This window comes from Lacerta agilis, chromosome 4 (genome assembly GCF_009819535.1).
Source record: "Lacerta agilis isolate rLacAgi1 chromosome 4, rLacAgi1.pri, whole genome shotgun sequence".
Lineage (NCBI taxonomy): Eukaryota > Metazoa > Chordata > Lepidosauria > Squamata > Lacertidae > Lacerta > Lacerta agilis.
This window is the reverse complement of record NC_046315.1, coordinates 65,808,317-65,825,042: the sequence shown is the minus strand read 5'-3', so window position 1 is coordinate 65,825,042 and position 16,726 is coordinate 65,808,317. Positions and strand designations below refer to the sequence as shown.

The 16,726-nt window shown below is 40.3% G+C and overlaps 1 protein-coding gene across 1 annotated transcript in view; it reads right to left on the bottom strand.

The window, feature by feature from the left end:
• MID1 (midline 1) overlaps positions 1-16,726 on the bottom strand; it is a 196,297-nt gene that overhangs the window by 167,113 nt on the left and 12,458 nt on the right. The gene's annotated exons all lie outside the window — the stretch shown is intronic.

Below are 16,726 nucleotides of genomic sequence, written 5' to 3'. Positions count from 1 at the left end.
CCCACTGTGGAAGGACATGTAGATCCAGAATTGGCCTCCACAGTCACTTACGGACCCACTTTTAAAACCGTGTTTATGGAAAACAATCTTACTCAGCTACGAGTGATCGCCAAAGAAGAAGATACAAATAACAACGTTGACACAAAGCTTTCATGGCATTAGCAAAAGAAAATGAGTGACTTTAAATCTAATGCCAACTCACACTCTTATGTGAAAGCACTATCATCACCCATTACTACCAGCATTGTATTCATAGGGCTTGGTGTTGCTAGTTTGGAGGATTCGTTTACATGACCTGACTGTGCCAATCGACCCGTGTTTCTGTAATGCAATGGAACCTCATGTTATGTCCCGTCCTCCTTGCGAATGCTGCGGGTTACGAGCTCCGCTAACCTGGAAGTAGATGCTCCCGGTTGCGAACTTTGCCCCGGGATGTGAGCGGAAGTCACGCGCCAGCAGCATGGCAGCCATTAGCGAAAGCGCACCTCGTGTTATAAGCGGTTTTGGCTTAAGAACGTACCTCTGAAACAAATTAAGTTCATAACCCTCCGGTTTCAGAGGTACGTACCACTGTAAAGCATTTTTCATTATCAGAGCAGTTCCCTCTCTGTGACATGTAAATCTCCCATCTGAGAAAAAAGTCTGAATAGGACATGAATCTGCAAAACTTAATCAGCGAAACAGTAAGGAACAATCTCAGGGTGTATACAGATATTCTGATTGGAAATTATGCCCCTTGCCTCATTCCTTACAAAATATTAATAAAACCCTTGACCTATGTTTAGTGTAAAGGTAAACTTGCTACTGCATTTCTTCAGACTCCTGTTATTTCAGAAATCATTTACTTATACTTTCCCACAACTTCCTTTCTCCACTCAAAATTTAAATTAACCCTACTTGTCACTGGAGAACTGATCTACGTATAACATATTTGTTTAAAACACTTTGGAGACATGATTAATAGCTCCCATTGAAAGCAGTGGGACTCGCAGTGCCATCCTAGAAGCCTTGTTCTGTCCAGAGGAGCGTACTCCAAGGTTTGTATAGAATTGCAAAATTAAATAAAATTCATGATTTCTGTTGACTCATATCCTATCACATACTAATGATTCAACGGATGTTTATGACGTGCAAAAGTGTTGGAACACATCCAGCAAAGCTTTATCTCCCTCCTCATTCCCTCCATGCTGCATCAAACTGCTTTTGAGGTTCTGCAGTAATTTAGGGAATCAGCTTACATCATGACCATGGTGAGATGGGGCTTTTATTAGAGGAGGTAGGGGGAGAGGGCGAAAACCAGTTAAGTGTGGAAAATTAGTTTAATAATGCTTAGTGTGAGATGGTTCAATGCAACAGAATATAAATGGGATATTCTGAAAATATATATATAGCTATTATGTTTGATTAATGTGTAACGTTCTGGAATAAGTGATTGTCCAGGAAAAGAAAGAATGTGTGTAAGTCAAGCAAGAGAAACACCCAATCAAAGGACATTAAAATATTGCATTATATTTTGGTTGTTTCCAAAAGACATTTCTTCTCTTTCTATTCCCCGCCCTGCTTGTGGAATACGTTTGAGACCCCTTCAAAGTAAGCAATTATGCCTGTCTCCGCATTCTCCCATTGTGAAGGTAATGAGATCGTGCTGCCATGAAGTGTACTTTCATGCATCAAAAACCAGCCCAACAAAGAAGGGCTCCTGGGACCAATTTTACGATGTGTAAAATTAAGTCAACCTTGGGCAAGGTGCCAACTGGGCAGTGGGCACATAGCTTATTGTGTTGCTGATTATATGCATTTCACTGAGCCACCTGCCTCCCAATCAATTTCCATTTTCCCATGTTTAGTCATTTATTCACCCTATGAAACTGCATCCACACCCCCTTGGCTGGACAGATCTGAAGATTTCACAATGCACAAAATGATACTTACTCTGTAACCCAAACAAATCATTTACGGGCAGGTAATGGGGAAATGCACATTTAGCACAATATTCTCTATGAATATTGATCGAAATCAGTTCTCACTCCTTAAGTTTAAAATTATTTCCTCCTAATGGAATTTTGGGTGCACATGCTTTGAAGTTGTAGCATCATTAACCTCTGTGGGAGGACAAAGCTGGGTCTATCCTGGGAAGGCTGCCCCAAAAGGGGAAATGGGGTATTGCCCACCCCTGGGCTCAAGCTTCCTCTTGCATGCCTTCTTACTTACCACCAGTCCAGGGTGTGGCAGGCTATCCATCAGTGTCAGTCTTAAGTTTGTAGAACTCAGGTGGTCATGACTTCCCCAGAGCACAGCAGAGTCACATCTGATATTCAGGCAAATCATGGTCTGTCAGAATCTAAGACAGACCACTGTGGCCATACCATTAGGCCGAGTGAGGCAGCTGCCTCAAGCAGCAGATGCTGGGAGACACAGAGCAGCAACGGGGTGTTGGAAGACAACAGTGCATGCCATCCCCCCACCCCCCGAGCTAGCCTTATGCCTTAAGGTCCCATTGCCAACATTGAGCCAAGAGTCAGCTGCCAATGCAGTTGCATTCCAAATATGGAATGGGAGGGCACCATTTTGTACTTTGCTTTAGGCAGCAAAATTTCTTGGGTTAAACCTGCTGTGGCAGGTGCTGGCTGGAAACCACCCATGGACAGTTGTTGTTTCAATGGCATGCTGAGGCCTTCTGAAGGCTGGCTTGTCTGAACATATTAGCCCCACCTTCCCTGTTTGCTTTCTCTTAAAGTGTTGCCTGATTCTTCAGTCAATGACTCCTATGTTGTGAGGATGCCCTCCAAGTCCGAGTAGTCAGGGAAAGCCACATCTGTAATGTACTGCATGGGAGATGATGGCTCCCCATATGATGCCTCTTTCCCCTCTGAGCCAGAAGAAACTCAAAGCCGGTATTATTATTATTATTACAATTGCAGCTCCAGACTTACACACATTCATCAGGGAGTAAGCCACACTGAACTGCACATTAAGTACAATGAATGCCGGAAACATACCAGTCATTGGTTGCCTTAGAGAGCTCATGTTATTACACATGAAACTTGTAATAACGATGTTAACACTGGCATAAATTCTGGGATGGCAGGGAGGAAGATGCCTGCTACTTGTGATATAGATAATATGCCTGAAGGGCACATCAATGCAGGTGGTCCTTTGGGACTGTGCTAGACAAGGTAAATTGAAGGTCACCTAACAGTCTAAAGCTTAACTGAAGTAGCAGCAGACCGAAATGGAAAAGACCTTTTCTGTGAGTATGCAATAGCTGAGGTCCATGTATTGCTATACACACCGACATCTCATTGAAATCAATGACAATGGAGCTGCTAGATTATAGTCATGGCTAGGGTTTGGGACAATTTTGTTTGCTTGTGTAAATATATTTAGCGTATGCTTGTTTCTTCTAACAAATACAACCTAGATATTAGAAAGCAGCTTGGACTCAATTAGAGTGACACTATTTCAGCTAATCCCCTTCATGGATCACTGCCTTGTCGTGGCGAAGGGGCTTGAATTACTCAGGGAAGCTATGGACAGGTCAAGATGGACAGGTCATAGTAGAGAGTTTGGACCAAACGTGATCCACCTGGAGTAGGAACTGGCAACCCACTCCAGTATCCTTGCCAAGAAAACTCCATGGACAAAGACAACAGGCATATAAAAGATATGACGCTGGAAGATGAGCCCCTCAGGTCGGAAGGCGTCCAACATGCTACTGGGGAAGAGCGGAGGACAAGTACAAGTAGATCCAGAGCTGATGAAGCAGCTGGGCCAAAGCCGAAAGGACGCTCGGTTGCGGATATGCCTGGAAGCGAAAGGAAAGTCCAATGCTGTAAAGAAAAGTATCGCATAGGAACCTGGAATGTAAGAACCATGAACCTTGGAAAACTGGATGTGGTAAAAAGTGAGATGGCAAGAATAAACATTGACATCCTAGGCATCAGTGAACTAAAATGGACAGGAATGGGCGAATTCAGTTCGGATGACTATCATATCTACTACTGTGGGCAGGAATCCCGTAAAAGAAATGGAGTAGCCCTCATAGTCAACAAAAGAGTGGCGAAAGCTGTACTGGGATGCAATTTCAAAAATGATAGAATGATCTCGATACGAATCCAAGGCAGACCTTTTAACATCACAGTAATCCAAGTTTATGCACCAACTACCAGTGCTGAAGAAACTGAAATTGATCAATTCTATGAAGACTTACAACACCTTATAGAAATGACACCAAAGAAGGATGTTCTTCTCATTATAGGGGATTGGAATGCTAAAGTAGGGAGTCAAGAGATAAAAGGAACAACTGGCAAGTTTGGCCTTGGAGTTCAAAATGAAGCAGGGCAAAGGCTAATAGAGTTCTGTCAAGAGAACAAGCTGGTCATCACAAACACTCTTTTCCAACAACACAAGAGACGACTCTACACATGGACATCACCAGATGGGCAACATCGAAATCAGATTGATTATATTCTCTGCAGCCAAAGATGGAGAAGCTCTATACAGTCAGCAAAAACAAGACCTGGAGCTGACTGTGGCTCAGACCATCAGCTTCTTATAGCAAAATTCCAGCTTAAACTGAAGAAAGTAGGAAAAACCACTGGGCCAGTAAGATACAATCTAAATCAAATTCCTTATGAATACACAGTTGAAGTGATGAACAGGTTTAAGGATTTAGATTTGGTGGATAGAGTGCCTGAAGAACTGTGGATGGAGGCTTGTAACATTATACAGGAGACAGCAACAAAAACCATCCCAATGAAAAAGAAATGCAAGAAAGCAAAGTGGCTGTCCAAGGAGGCCTTACAAATAGCGGGGGAGAGAAGGCAAGCAAAATGCGAGGGAGATCGTGAAAGATACAGGAAATTGAATGCAGATTTCCAAAGAATAGCAAGGAGAGACAAGAGGGCCTTTCTAAACGAGCAATGCAAAGAAATAGAGGAAAATAACAGAATGGGAAAAATCAGAGATTTGTTCAAGAAAATTGGAGATATGAAAGGAACATTTCGTACAAAGATTACCACAATTAAGGACAAAAGTGGAAAGGATCTAACAGAAGCAGAAGACATCAAGAAGAGGTGGCAAGAATACACAGAAGAATTATACCAGAAAGATATGGAGGTCTCATACACCCCAGGTAATGTGGTTGCTGACCTTGAGCCAGACATCCTGGAGAGTGAAGTCAAATGGGCCTTAGAAAGCCTCGCTAACAACAAGGCCAGTGGAAGTGATGATATACCAGCTGAACTATTTAAAATTTTAAAAGATGATGCTGTTAAGGTGCTTCACTCAATATGCCAGCAAGTTTGGAAAACTCAGCAGTGGCCAGAGGATTGGAGAAGATCAGTCTACATCCCAATCCCAACGAAGGGCAGTGCCAAAGAATGCTCCAACTACCGCACAATTGCACTCATTTCACACGCTAGCAAGGTTATGCTTAAAATTCTACAAGGCAGGCTTAAGCAGTATGTGGACCGAGAACTCCCAGAAGTGCAAGCTGGATTTCGAAGGGGCAGAGGAACCAGAGACCAAATTGCAAACATGCGCTGGATTATGGAGAAAGCTAGAGAGTTCCAGAAAAACATCTACTTCTGCTTCATTGACTACGCAAAAGCATTTGACTGTGTCAACCACAGCAAACTATGGCAAGTTCTTAAAGAAATGGGAGTGCCGGATCACCTCATTTGTCTCCTGAGAAATCTCTATGGGGGACAAGAAGCTACAGTTAGAACTGGATATGGAACAACTGATTGGTTCAAAATTGGGAAAGGAGTACGACAAGGCTGTATATTGTCTCCCTGCTTATTTAACTTATATGCAGAATTCATCATGCGAAAGGCTGGACTGGATGAATCCCAAACCGGAATTAACATTGCTGGAAAAAATATCAACAACCTCAGATATGCTGATGATACTACCTTGATGGCAGAAAGTGAGGAGGAATTAAAGAACCTTTTAATGAGGGTGAAAGAGGAAAGTGCAAGATATGGTCTGAAGCTCAACATTAAAAAAACTAAGATCATGGCCACTGGTCCCATTACCTCCTGGCAAATAGAAGGGGAAGAAATGGAGGCAGTGAGAGATTTCACTTTCTTGGGGTCCATGATCACTGCAGATGGTGACAGCAGTCACGAAATTAGAAGACGCCTGCTTCTTGGGAGAAAAGCAATGACAAACCTAGACAGCATCTTAAAAAGCAAAGACATCACCTTGCCGACAAAGGTCCGTATAGTTAAAGCTATGGTCTTCCCAGTAGTAATGTACGGAAGTGAGAGCTGGACCATCAAGAAGGCTGATCGCCGAAGAATTGATGCTTTTGAATTATGGTGCTGGAGGAGACTCTTGAGAGTCCCATGGACTGCAAGAAGATCAAACCTATCCATTCTCAAAGAAATCAGCCCTGAATGCTCACTAGAAGGACAGATCCTGAAGTTGAGGCTCCAGTACTTTGGCCACCTCATGAGAAGAGAAGACTCCCTAGAAAAGACCCTGATGTTGGGAAAGATGGAGGGCACAAGGAGAAGGGGACGACAGAGGATGAGATGGTTGGACAGTGTTCTCGAAGCTACTAACATGAGTTTGGCCAAACTGCGAGAGGCAGTGAAGGATAGGCGTGCCTGGCGTGCTCTGGTCCATGGGGTCACGAAGAGTCGGACACGACTGAACGACTGAACAACAACAACATTTCAGCTAATTGGCATAGTTGCTATTAAGGCATTCTTGTTACCAAAGATATGTGTATACCCAAACTCTGATTGTTTTGGCTCATTTATTTGTAAACCGCAATAAAGATGAATTACTAATATGTACTTAAATGTACAAAATGCCTTCACCATGAAACAGAGGAGGGGATTTAACTCTTTCTTCCTGTCGCACTTAAAAGCCACCCCCATGTGCTATTTGCTTCAAATAGCACATGGGGATGAATTTCAGTAGGTATAGGGAAATGATTTTTTAAAGACTCTCTCTGCGCTCAGCAGTCCCAGTCTGGAACATTAGTATCTTGAACAACACATAAAACATAATACCGGTAATATGAATGTAGATTCTTGACAACATGAGCTTTTTTTCAATATGCTGCTGTTGTGGTTTTACAAAATCTGCAATATATATATATATATATATATATATATATATATATATATATATATGTTTTTCCTGGAAAAGCTTACAAAAAGAATAAACAACAATGAAATATATTTTAGCTTCAGTAAAACAAATTATGCCACACAGTATGCATACACAAATTCTGAACTTAAAAATCAAAACTTATTAGGTCATATCATATGTTTGAGAAAAAAATAAACACTTTTAAATACAAGTAAGTTGCCTCTGATGCTCCAAAATAAAACTACATTGTAATTTTCTACACCTTGAAAATGTAATGGAGGATAGCAATGGGATTTACTTTCCCAGAGATTAGGAGTGTCCCCTGAGCCACAGAAAAGGCAGAAGAAAGCTAGTTGCTAAGAAACCCACTCCAGATGAAACATGCTGGGAGATAATAATACCCAAGGAAGAAGTTGCACGTTGGTGAAACCTGGAATAATGAATGCAGTTTTGCGATTCAAAATAAAATATTGGATACATTTCTGCAACAGCGAATGAATTTGCATCCATAAATAGATCAATCAGTTCTTGAAAACTGTTCTGCCGCACAGCTATATCCTCAAAATTAACCCCTATTTTGTCCCTGGTATACAAATATCATAGCATGGAAGTGAGGGGTGGGAATAAGGCACTGTGAATGCAGATAAACAGCACACACTTTTTGGTTTGAAAATTATTTCCCTTAAGAATGCATTTGCTTTTTTATTTTAAACCACTACCTCGTTACAGTACTTTAAAACACTCCCCCCTCCCAGTTCTCTTGCTCTGAGCAAAAGTTACCAGATCTCAGTCATCTTTCATGAGGAGATGTGTCCTTAAGATCAATTTAGGACTGCTGTCACAGGTCCAAGCCTAATTTATACTTCCCCTTTCCAATAAATATCATATTGCACTTATTCTCTGTGCACTTTCATTACATAGTGCCGGGACACTACATAGTACTAGGAATAAAAGAGCGAATTCTGCAAATAAAGGCATTCCTAGGGTTGAACCATTCTAGAAATGTGAAGTAAGTAAGAAACATTTAAACACCATTTGGTATACACTTGCATTAAGTAACAGTGATAATGAATATAGCCATAAATTTCACACAGACACAGCCCAACCTTCCATAAAACAATCATCATTAAAATGACAGGATACTCAAGAAATTTAAATAACTGCATAGATCTGTTGGCATTAAAAGAGTCTTCAAAAGGGAAGATACCTGCAGAATGTATTGCAAAGGTTTGGCAAATACTGTAATCTTCATTAAAAAGATACATTTGAGAAACATTTTTCCAACAGTTCAAAAGTGCTCAGCTAATTTGAAAGCTAGGCCTCAAACTTGGAGGCATCAAACAGAATGCTTGACTTAAAAAAAAAAACTGGATAAAATTTGATACACACACACCCATATGAAAAACGTTTTTGGAAGGCTTGGCAAAGCAAAGGAAGTTTATGCAGCATGGGGCATAAATCACAGAAAACGGTCAAAGACCTGATATAATGGAATATACAAAAGATTGCAGGAAGGCACACAAAAAAGTACTGCAGAAATCTCATAACTCAGACAGCAGCAAGGAATTGTATCTCCCTCCCACCCTGACCTAAGCTTTCTGATTAGGAGCAACTTCCCACTCACTCCTCATTCCTGAGCAAAATGAAATTAACTTAAAGATGTGGAAACTTTGCTGTATTAATGGCCTGCTCCACATCTTATTTGTAAACTTGTTTCTTATGCATCAATCCACCTGATCAGTAAAATATCAAAAAGAAATGATACACTTACAGTATTTAGGACACAGTTTAGGACACATTTCAAGGTCTTGCTTACAAAAGATCCCTGATTGGCTTTTGTGAGAACAGGATACCGAGCTCAATGCACACAGTCTATATTTACTAGCGTGGATCCCAGACAAATACCACACACCCCCATGGTATAAGAAAACAGGTAAACACAGTAGAATGCGATCTCTTCCTTGAAAGCAGCAAATAAAAAGTCAAGAGAAGTACAAATCACAGTTCCAATACCATACTCACTTTTGGAGAGGAAAAAGGATAAAATAGTGCAATACTTTTTGGGGGAGGAACGAAGTAGAAGGATCCGAAAGTTAACCTACAGCCCAGGCTTCCCCCAAACTTTTTCAGGCATTTCCCCCCTGCTGTGCTTCAAGGGACGTTTTTACATTCCCAGCCAGGCAGACCTGGTGGGGGTGTCTTCGCCCAATGCCCAATGCCTGATTTGTTACTCCAACTCCCGATTCACTGAGACTTTCATCTGTGCAATATGCAAAGGTATTCTGAAATGTACAAACCTCCACTTAACCACAGCTTCCATTTTCAAGTCGTGTGGAAGGAAGTTTGAGGGAAAACACATCAAACAGGAGTATTTCTCAAGAAGCTACAGGACACCTATGGAATTGTGGCTAATGCCATGTGTCCTCAGCTTCATACATCAACAACGGGTATGTGCTGGAGACAGAGTGAGCAGTAATGCGCTCATGGCTTTAGATAAGCTTCAGTGTTCTACTGAAGAGCATCACTTATTGATTGGAGGTGTTTCCTATTGTAATCGTTACAATAGAGGCAAAGCATCATCTGCTTTATTGATATGCATTGTTTATAGGACTTAATACCAGTCCTGACCAGCACCCTGTTATAAGTTCTCCACTGCAGGAATCAGGAAAAAAACAATCATAAATTCCTCCATGTAATATATTGTACCTATTTTTCAGTTGTTTCCATTGGAAGCTGCTTTAGAAGCCAATCATGGCTGAAAAAAGCAAGTTATAACCATAATAAATAAAGAAAAACAGCCACCAGTTAATTCCATTTAAAATGCTCTGAGAACTTGAGTAAACAAGCTACAACTGTGAATATAAGCTACATTCTTAACCTACTCCTTCCTTAATTTAAACATGGCATGTTGGAGCAACAGAATAATCATAGCAATCCAGATTATCATATGGAGTAAATTATTAAATTAACAGAAGTGCTGCCAATCCACACAATGAAATTAAAACTAATAAATATGGCAAATCTAACCAACCAACTACAGAAACCGTAGAGGTCAGATTCAGATTCTCCATGATAGTAAAATACTGTTTAACTCCACAGAGCTCAGATGTCGATGCCAAGTTTTTTGAAATTTCAACTGACCCATATTAATTGTTCAATGGAGTACAATAAACAACTTCATTTTTCAGTAGGATTAATGAAGTAATAAAGTATAATGCTCCTTTGCAGCAATTGTGGTCACTCATATTATTCTAGCTATCATAAATGTGGACTATGTTCTCATGCCAAATGCTCCCTATGAGCTTTTGGAAGAAAGAAAATATTGTGACATTTACTCCTTCATGCATGTGTGCTAATTCCTAATAAAATTAATAGACATTATGCCAGGGATTAGATCACAATTAGCATGTTCCAAAAAGAATTTCAGTTTTAAAATGAATTAATTCTGCATTCTTATAATAATTCTTCTACCTTGAGGCACCAATTCTATTATACCGGTAGCTTAATGATACCCAAATCTGTTTAAAATGTTTTTCATCATAGAAAGAAAACCTCAAATCTACCATTAAATTGCACTTCACTCATCAAAATACAAAAGCCTATTTTTTATATTAAAAAGGAAGAAAAAGAATCCACATATGAAAACATCATTAAAGATATTCCAATCAAAATCCTGCAATCTGATTCACACTTGGGGGAAAAATGTAGAGTAAATCAACCAATGCTAATATCATTTTATGTGCAACAGTATAATGTATAATGAAGGGTTCAGTGAACTACGCCATGCACATTGGATTGTTAGATTTGTTCACGACCTAAAAAGTTGAAACTTGAATATGGTCATTAAGTGAATGAATCTCAATTAAAATAAAAATTAAAAAACCCAAAACCCGTAGTACAATGCAGGGTGCTTCTTTGCTTCAAGTCACTTTGATCCAGTTAGATCCAAGATGTTATACTCTTATTACGGGACCTATAGCAAGCAATACCTATATGTCAATGTTTAGTAGTTAATGTCCTCACACAAGAACTGTTAGGTTGTAGAAACACCAGTACTCACAGCCGCAGGAACAACAGAACATCTCACCGGGAAGAAATTACTACACAAATGCATTGTTTGCCAGGGTTGGAGGGATACATGTACAGTATGTGGCTTTGTCCTCTGAGGAACTGCCTGGAGATCTAACTCTTAGGAATACCTGTATTCAGCAACACAGATAGACCTACCTCAACCATGGTCTGGTCCCTTCCAGGTTTTTTGGGGGGTAGGTGGGTGGATGAATCAGGAGAATAAAATAACTGTGCCTCCCTGAAATTTCCATCAGCAATGTTAAACTCCTGTTTTTGCCATCATGCGCTCGCACTTTTTAATACCACTAAGCAACATTTAACATCCTTCACGTTTCTTGGCAGATGCAACGTGTTAGGCTGTTAAAGAGTAAAACAGTAAGCGGGTGTGTGTGTGTGCGCGAGAGAGAGAGAGAGAGAGAGAGACTTCCAAGCATGCTTTTTAAATAAAGGGCACCTATCCCCTAGCCCAAATAACTAGGGAGAACATTTTTAAGCTTATAGGCCCTGAATCCCACAGTGTGCCCTTTAAAATTGGGCAGAAGAAACAGATTGCCCTTAGTCTAAACAGCTATTTTGACAAGCTAACACCTCTGTACCATGCGGTGAAAAAAATCTAGAATACCAGCAGTCCTTCCTTGTGTTCACAAGAACTGCTGGCCAATGTGGACGGGAAGCCCCAATGGATGCATAAACAGGAACGGCATTGGTAAGGAAATGAGCACTCTTGCAGCAGTTTAACCACCTTGGTTGTAACCAGAAGATGTTTTAAAAGTCTGAAAACTTGCATACAAGGAAAATTCCACTCAGTGGGTAGTTTCCCAGATGCAAAGGTGCAGAAAACAGAAAAAGGCAACTGAAACGAACCTCCTGTCACAAAGGGGAATTTGCTCAAAGTCCCCCCAAATACCTGGAGCTGGCAGTTGGGGAAATAAAGGTTGGCTTTAGTTCTTTCAGACCCTTATTTAAAGTCTGTTTGGCAAACGATAACACAATATTAAATTATAGTACTCTAGAATTAAATTATTGCTAGACAGGCTTCATGGGAAAAATGGAAGAAATGACAGTATTTAACACACACACAAAAATCCTGCATGGTTCTTAACATCCCTGAGGTATAATTATTTTATTCTTGCAGCTTCAGCTAGGCTCAGATGGTTGATTAATAATGTGAACTTATATATAACATATATATTTGTAACCGCAATTTTTTTCATATTCTTTTTCATTCTGGACAATTCTCGGAGAGGAAAGCTAAAATCCCGACAGTCTGATTCCCAAATACAGACTGGGGAAAGGTTACATTTTTGGAACATCTGTAATCATTTGTGTGCATTGCAGAGTTAATTAGCTGTGTATGGGTTTTATGAAGCTCACTTCATTTCTCTCTCTTGTTATAGATAGAATTTGTGTTTTGCATTCCTTAAGCCTTTTATAGTTTCCCTGTGGATTGTCAGGGGGTGGAGATGGCGCTCAACGCCCTGAAATCGTCCTTTACAGCCAAAGGAAAATAGGTAGGCATTCTGCATAAGAAGAGTGAATGTTACTAAGCTTTTATATCCTACGGTTCACCTTTTCTGTACCGCTGACAGATTAATCTAAAAAGAATGAAGGAGTGATTCCTCTGCCAGAGCAACATAAAAATTCAGAATGTACTGTGGTCTGCATTTGGTCTTCAAAATTATCAGCTGCACGGCTGCATCTCAGGTGTATTTTGCTTGGGCCAGATATGGGATAAATGAAGATGAGAAAAATAATTTATATACCACGTTTCATTTCAAGAAGAAATACCAGACTGTCTGTAAGTATGAATTTTGGACTCAGACATTTCAAAATAAAGATCATTTGAGAATTCACATACCTGGTGGAAGAGATATTCTACAGACTTTTTTTTTATTGAGCTTACACACCTTTTGAACATTGGTGTTTCCAGAGCATTTCACTATATATATATATATATGAATGAAACAATAAAGCCATTGAAAATCCTGCTTCACCATTGTAAAGACAGATTATTATTTTTTCTACCTTCAAAGGTTTGGGCTGCCTTTAAAAGAAAATGTCCTTTGGAAGATGATCACAAGATCAGCATTTCCTGCTCCAAGAAACGAACAGGCTTCACTTTTGACATTTATTTTTCCATACGTGTTTCAGCACTTCTGCATCATCAGGAACCAATTATATTATGACGGGGATTTACTGAAGTGACATTATCTGTTAATAGCTGACAACAGATGGCAGTCTCTCCCAACTTGGCTTTAAGAATAAGCCACCAATATTTCCAAGCATGTTAACCGGTGCTGGCGCTTGATTAGGATTGTCTGTGTAAATAGCAAGTTGTTGGGAAAACAGCCCCACGTTCATCTCCGAACAAATTGCATTCCACTATCATTTTTCAAAGTTCAAGGGGAAAGCGTTAAGTGAGAGGCTGAAGCTGATAAGACAAATCCCACGGAGAAAAATAAGAATTTAGTTACATAAAAGGAGGATTTCCAAGGAATATATTCAGCTGCCACTGTTATTTTCAGGCACAGCTGAAGCTGTTAAATTTGCTCTCTTCAGAAAGCAGCCAAAAATGACCTAAAACTACAAACCATAAAACTGCAGATCAGGGTGGCTACCATTTTTTTTTTATGGCCCAAGGACTGCATTCACTTTTGACCAACCCTCTGGAAGCCTCGTTCTAATTCATTTCAGTTTACATATTGTTTCAGAAAGTGTGAATTGAGTTTCTTCTCCATCCCTAGTTCCATCTACCATGATGTTCTCTAGTCTACTTCTGGACTCTGATCCAGGAAAGAAACTGGAAATAAGCTCTCTTGCAAAGTTCTTTAATATTTCACAACACAATTAATCTTTCATTACCCACAAACACAGTGACCTTCAAGTATACACCAAACACGCAGGAGAAACCAGTAAAAATGGGTTAAATTTTTTCCTACCCTTCACTAAACATCCAGCCAGTTTATGAAAAGGATCTTACTATTTCTCTAGGGAACCAAATGAAAACAATAACACGAAGAGAGAACACTTTCAGCTGAGGCTTAGGACAAACATTCATGCCATCAGAGAACTAAGAGCTGACAACTTCTATTTCCTGATTAATCAACATTTCACACACTCGCTCTCACACACAAAACATGCAGCTCACTGCGGCCTGTGTTTCTACATTTAGACATAAGAACATAGCTCAACTTCAATCCAGAATGGCTGAAAGACCCATGAATCCCTCTGACCCAGGAGGGCAACTACCGGTAACATAACATAAAGGCCCTATTTTATTACTGTAGGTAGGGTGGCCAATGCATCATGTTACAGAGGACAACCTTCTATTTGAAGGGCTCTCTGGGCCAAGTCCAGTTTAAAGATAAAAAAAGAATAAGAAAGAGCAAGTGCCTTGTAATGGCCCATCAACAGTTAGCACCAGCAGTGGGGGCTGACCCACTTGTATCCATAAACAAGATACTGGCTAACCAACCTTAGTCTGTTCTCAGCCAGTCCCCACCCAGTCAAAGAGCGGGTCTGCTTGTCATTGGCTTTCCTTCCACTACAGCTGGTCTTCCTGCCTTCTGCCCTACCAGTTGCAGTGGGAAGCACTCACTGCTGACCACCAGTCTTCCCTGCTATGGTAAGATGAACCATATTTCTACTTAAATTAGAATAATTCATTCTAAATTTGCATTTATTTTCAAGGCCCATCCTGTTCCTGTATACTGGAATACTGCATACAGGATTGTATCCTGCTTTAATTGTTGTTGTTTTACATTTTTGTCACCAGCCTCAGGGCCTGCTGGTGACGCGCAGGTAATAAATTGAATCATCATCATTGTCTACAGATTTAAATTTGTGTATGTAAATTCTACATCCACTTTTTCTGGTGACACATTTCCTCCTTTGGGGCAATGCATAAATGACTATCCAAATGGCAGGGTTTGCTGGTAATGTGAAGGCCGTGCTGGACCTCTGCCTTCTGCACCCTTGCATTCTGTTTGGATTTGTTTTGGTGGAACTTGCACAGTAGAAATTCCTAGTGGTTGTCAGTGGGTGGGTCTTTCCTTCCTTCCTCTGAATGGGGCCTATGGCGGAGACATCCTCATTAAAACTCTAAAAAGCACAGCATGCTAGAAATGTATGCAAAGACTCCCATGAAAATGAATGAAATTGTGTACTAGCACACACAAACTTTTGTAGTACTTTCTGGGGGCATCTGAAAGAGTTTAATACAAGTGTTTGGGATGTGTGTAGAAAGATTCTGTTCATTTTCATTGCAATCACAGATGTCTACTCAGAAGGAAGTCCCTTTTTAAAAGTAGCTTACTCCCAGGTAAGTGTGTATCAAATTGCATCAATTACCTGTTACATGCAATATGTTAGGCGGTTTTGTTTCACCCAAAAACATTTTCATCTAAATGAAATGTGTGGGGAAAGCTCTTGCATGAAACACCTAATTAAGCTAGCTTTTTGATATCATTTATCAGTTATCTCAACCTTTGAAACTAGCCCAAGTTCTGATTGCCCCCCAAAAGTATCCAGCCCATGCAAGAAAACTGATCTCCTGGAAAGCATCCAAAAATGTACAGCCTAAAATGATATAACTTTACCATATTCCACTGCAAACCTGGCATGAACATGCTGCTTAGCAAACTGTGATGAGTAACAGGAGGGACACAAGCTTTTAATGCTATCAAAACATTTAGAGTGAAAATTCAGAAAGTTTGTATATAGGGGAGGAAAACTCCCATACATATCATCCCTAAAGTATTCCAGGCCCTTTCCCCACTACTTCTGGCATCCTTAAACAGAATGACATCACGATTCCATAGCAGAAACTGTGATTGCACACATACATAGAGAGGGAGAGAGAGACAGCCCGTCACTGGGGTACTCTTTGAATCCTGGCCATAAGCCAAAGGCAGATTGTCGAATGATGAACTTTCGTTCACTCTTTCATTACATCAAAGTTGCACGTGCGTTCAGGACCCTGATGAATAATACAACTTCATATATTTCCGCTGTATAACCTATGTTCATATTGTATCTGCTCATAGCTTTGGTTCAATGACGTGGCTTTTAAACTTAAAATACAAATCTATACCTCTGCTTTCTCATTCACGCTCTTCCCCTCTGATTGTTTGGGGCAGAGGGAGGCTCTTATCTTCGTGCCTTTTCTTCACTGTCCCAAAAGAACTTCATTTATCATTATCACTTTATGTGTTTGAAAATTATGTACAAAGAAGCAGGCTCAAGCCAACTGTCCCTGCTCCCCTAACCCCGAGGCATTCATTGGTTCTGTTTTGTACAGAAACTGTGCATGTTGCTCGTAGGCTCTATATTTGCAACCTAGGGTGCAGAGAAAAGTAGGGGGCATCAAGTCATACATGTGTTTAGGCTGACACCGGATACACTCTCACTGCAATTGCATCTATTCACTGTACATAATTTCCAGTTATGTGGGAAAGGGCTTACATTATTCATTTTACTTTGGTACAAAACCCAACGCCTTGCACTTTCAGTCCCAAGGAAGCTTCAAGAAAGCTTACAAAAATCTAAG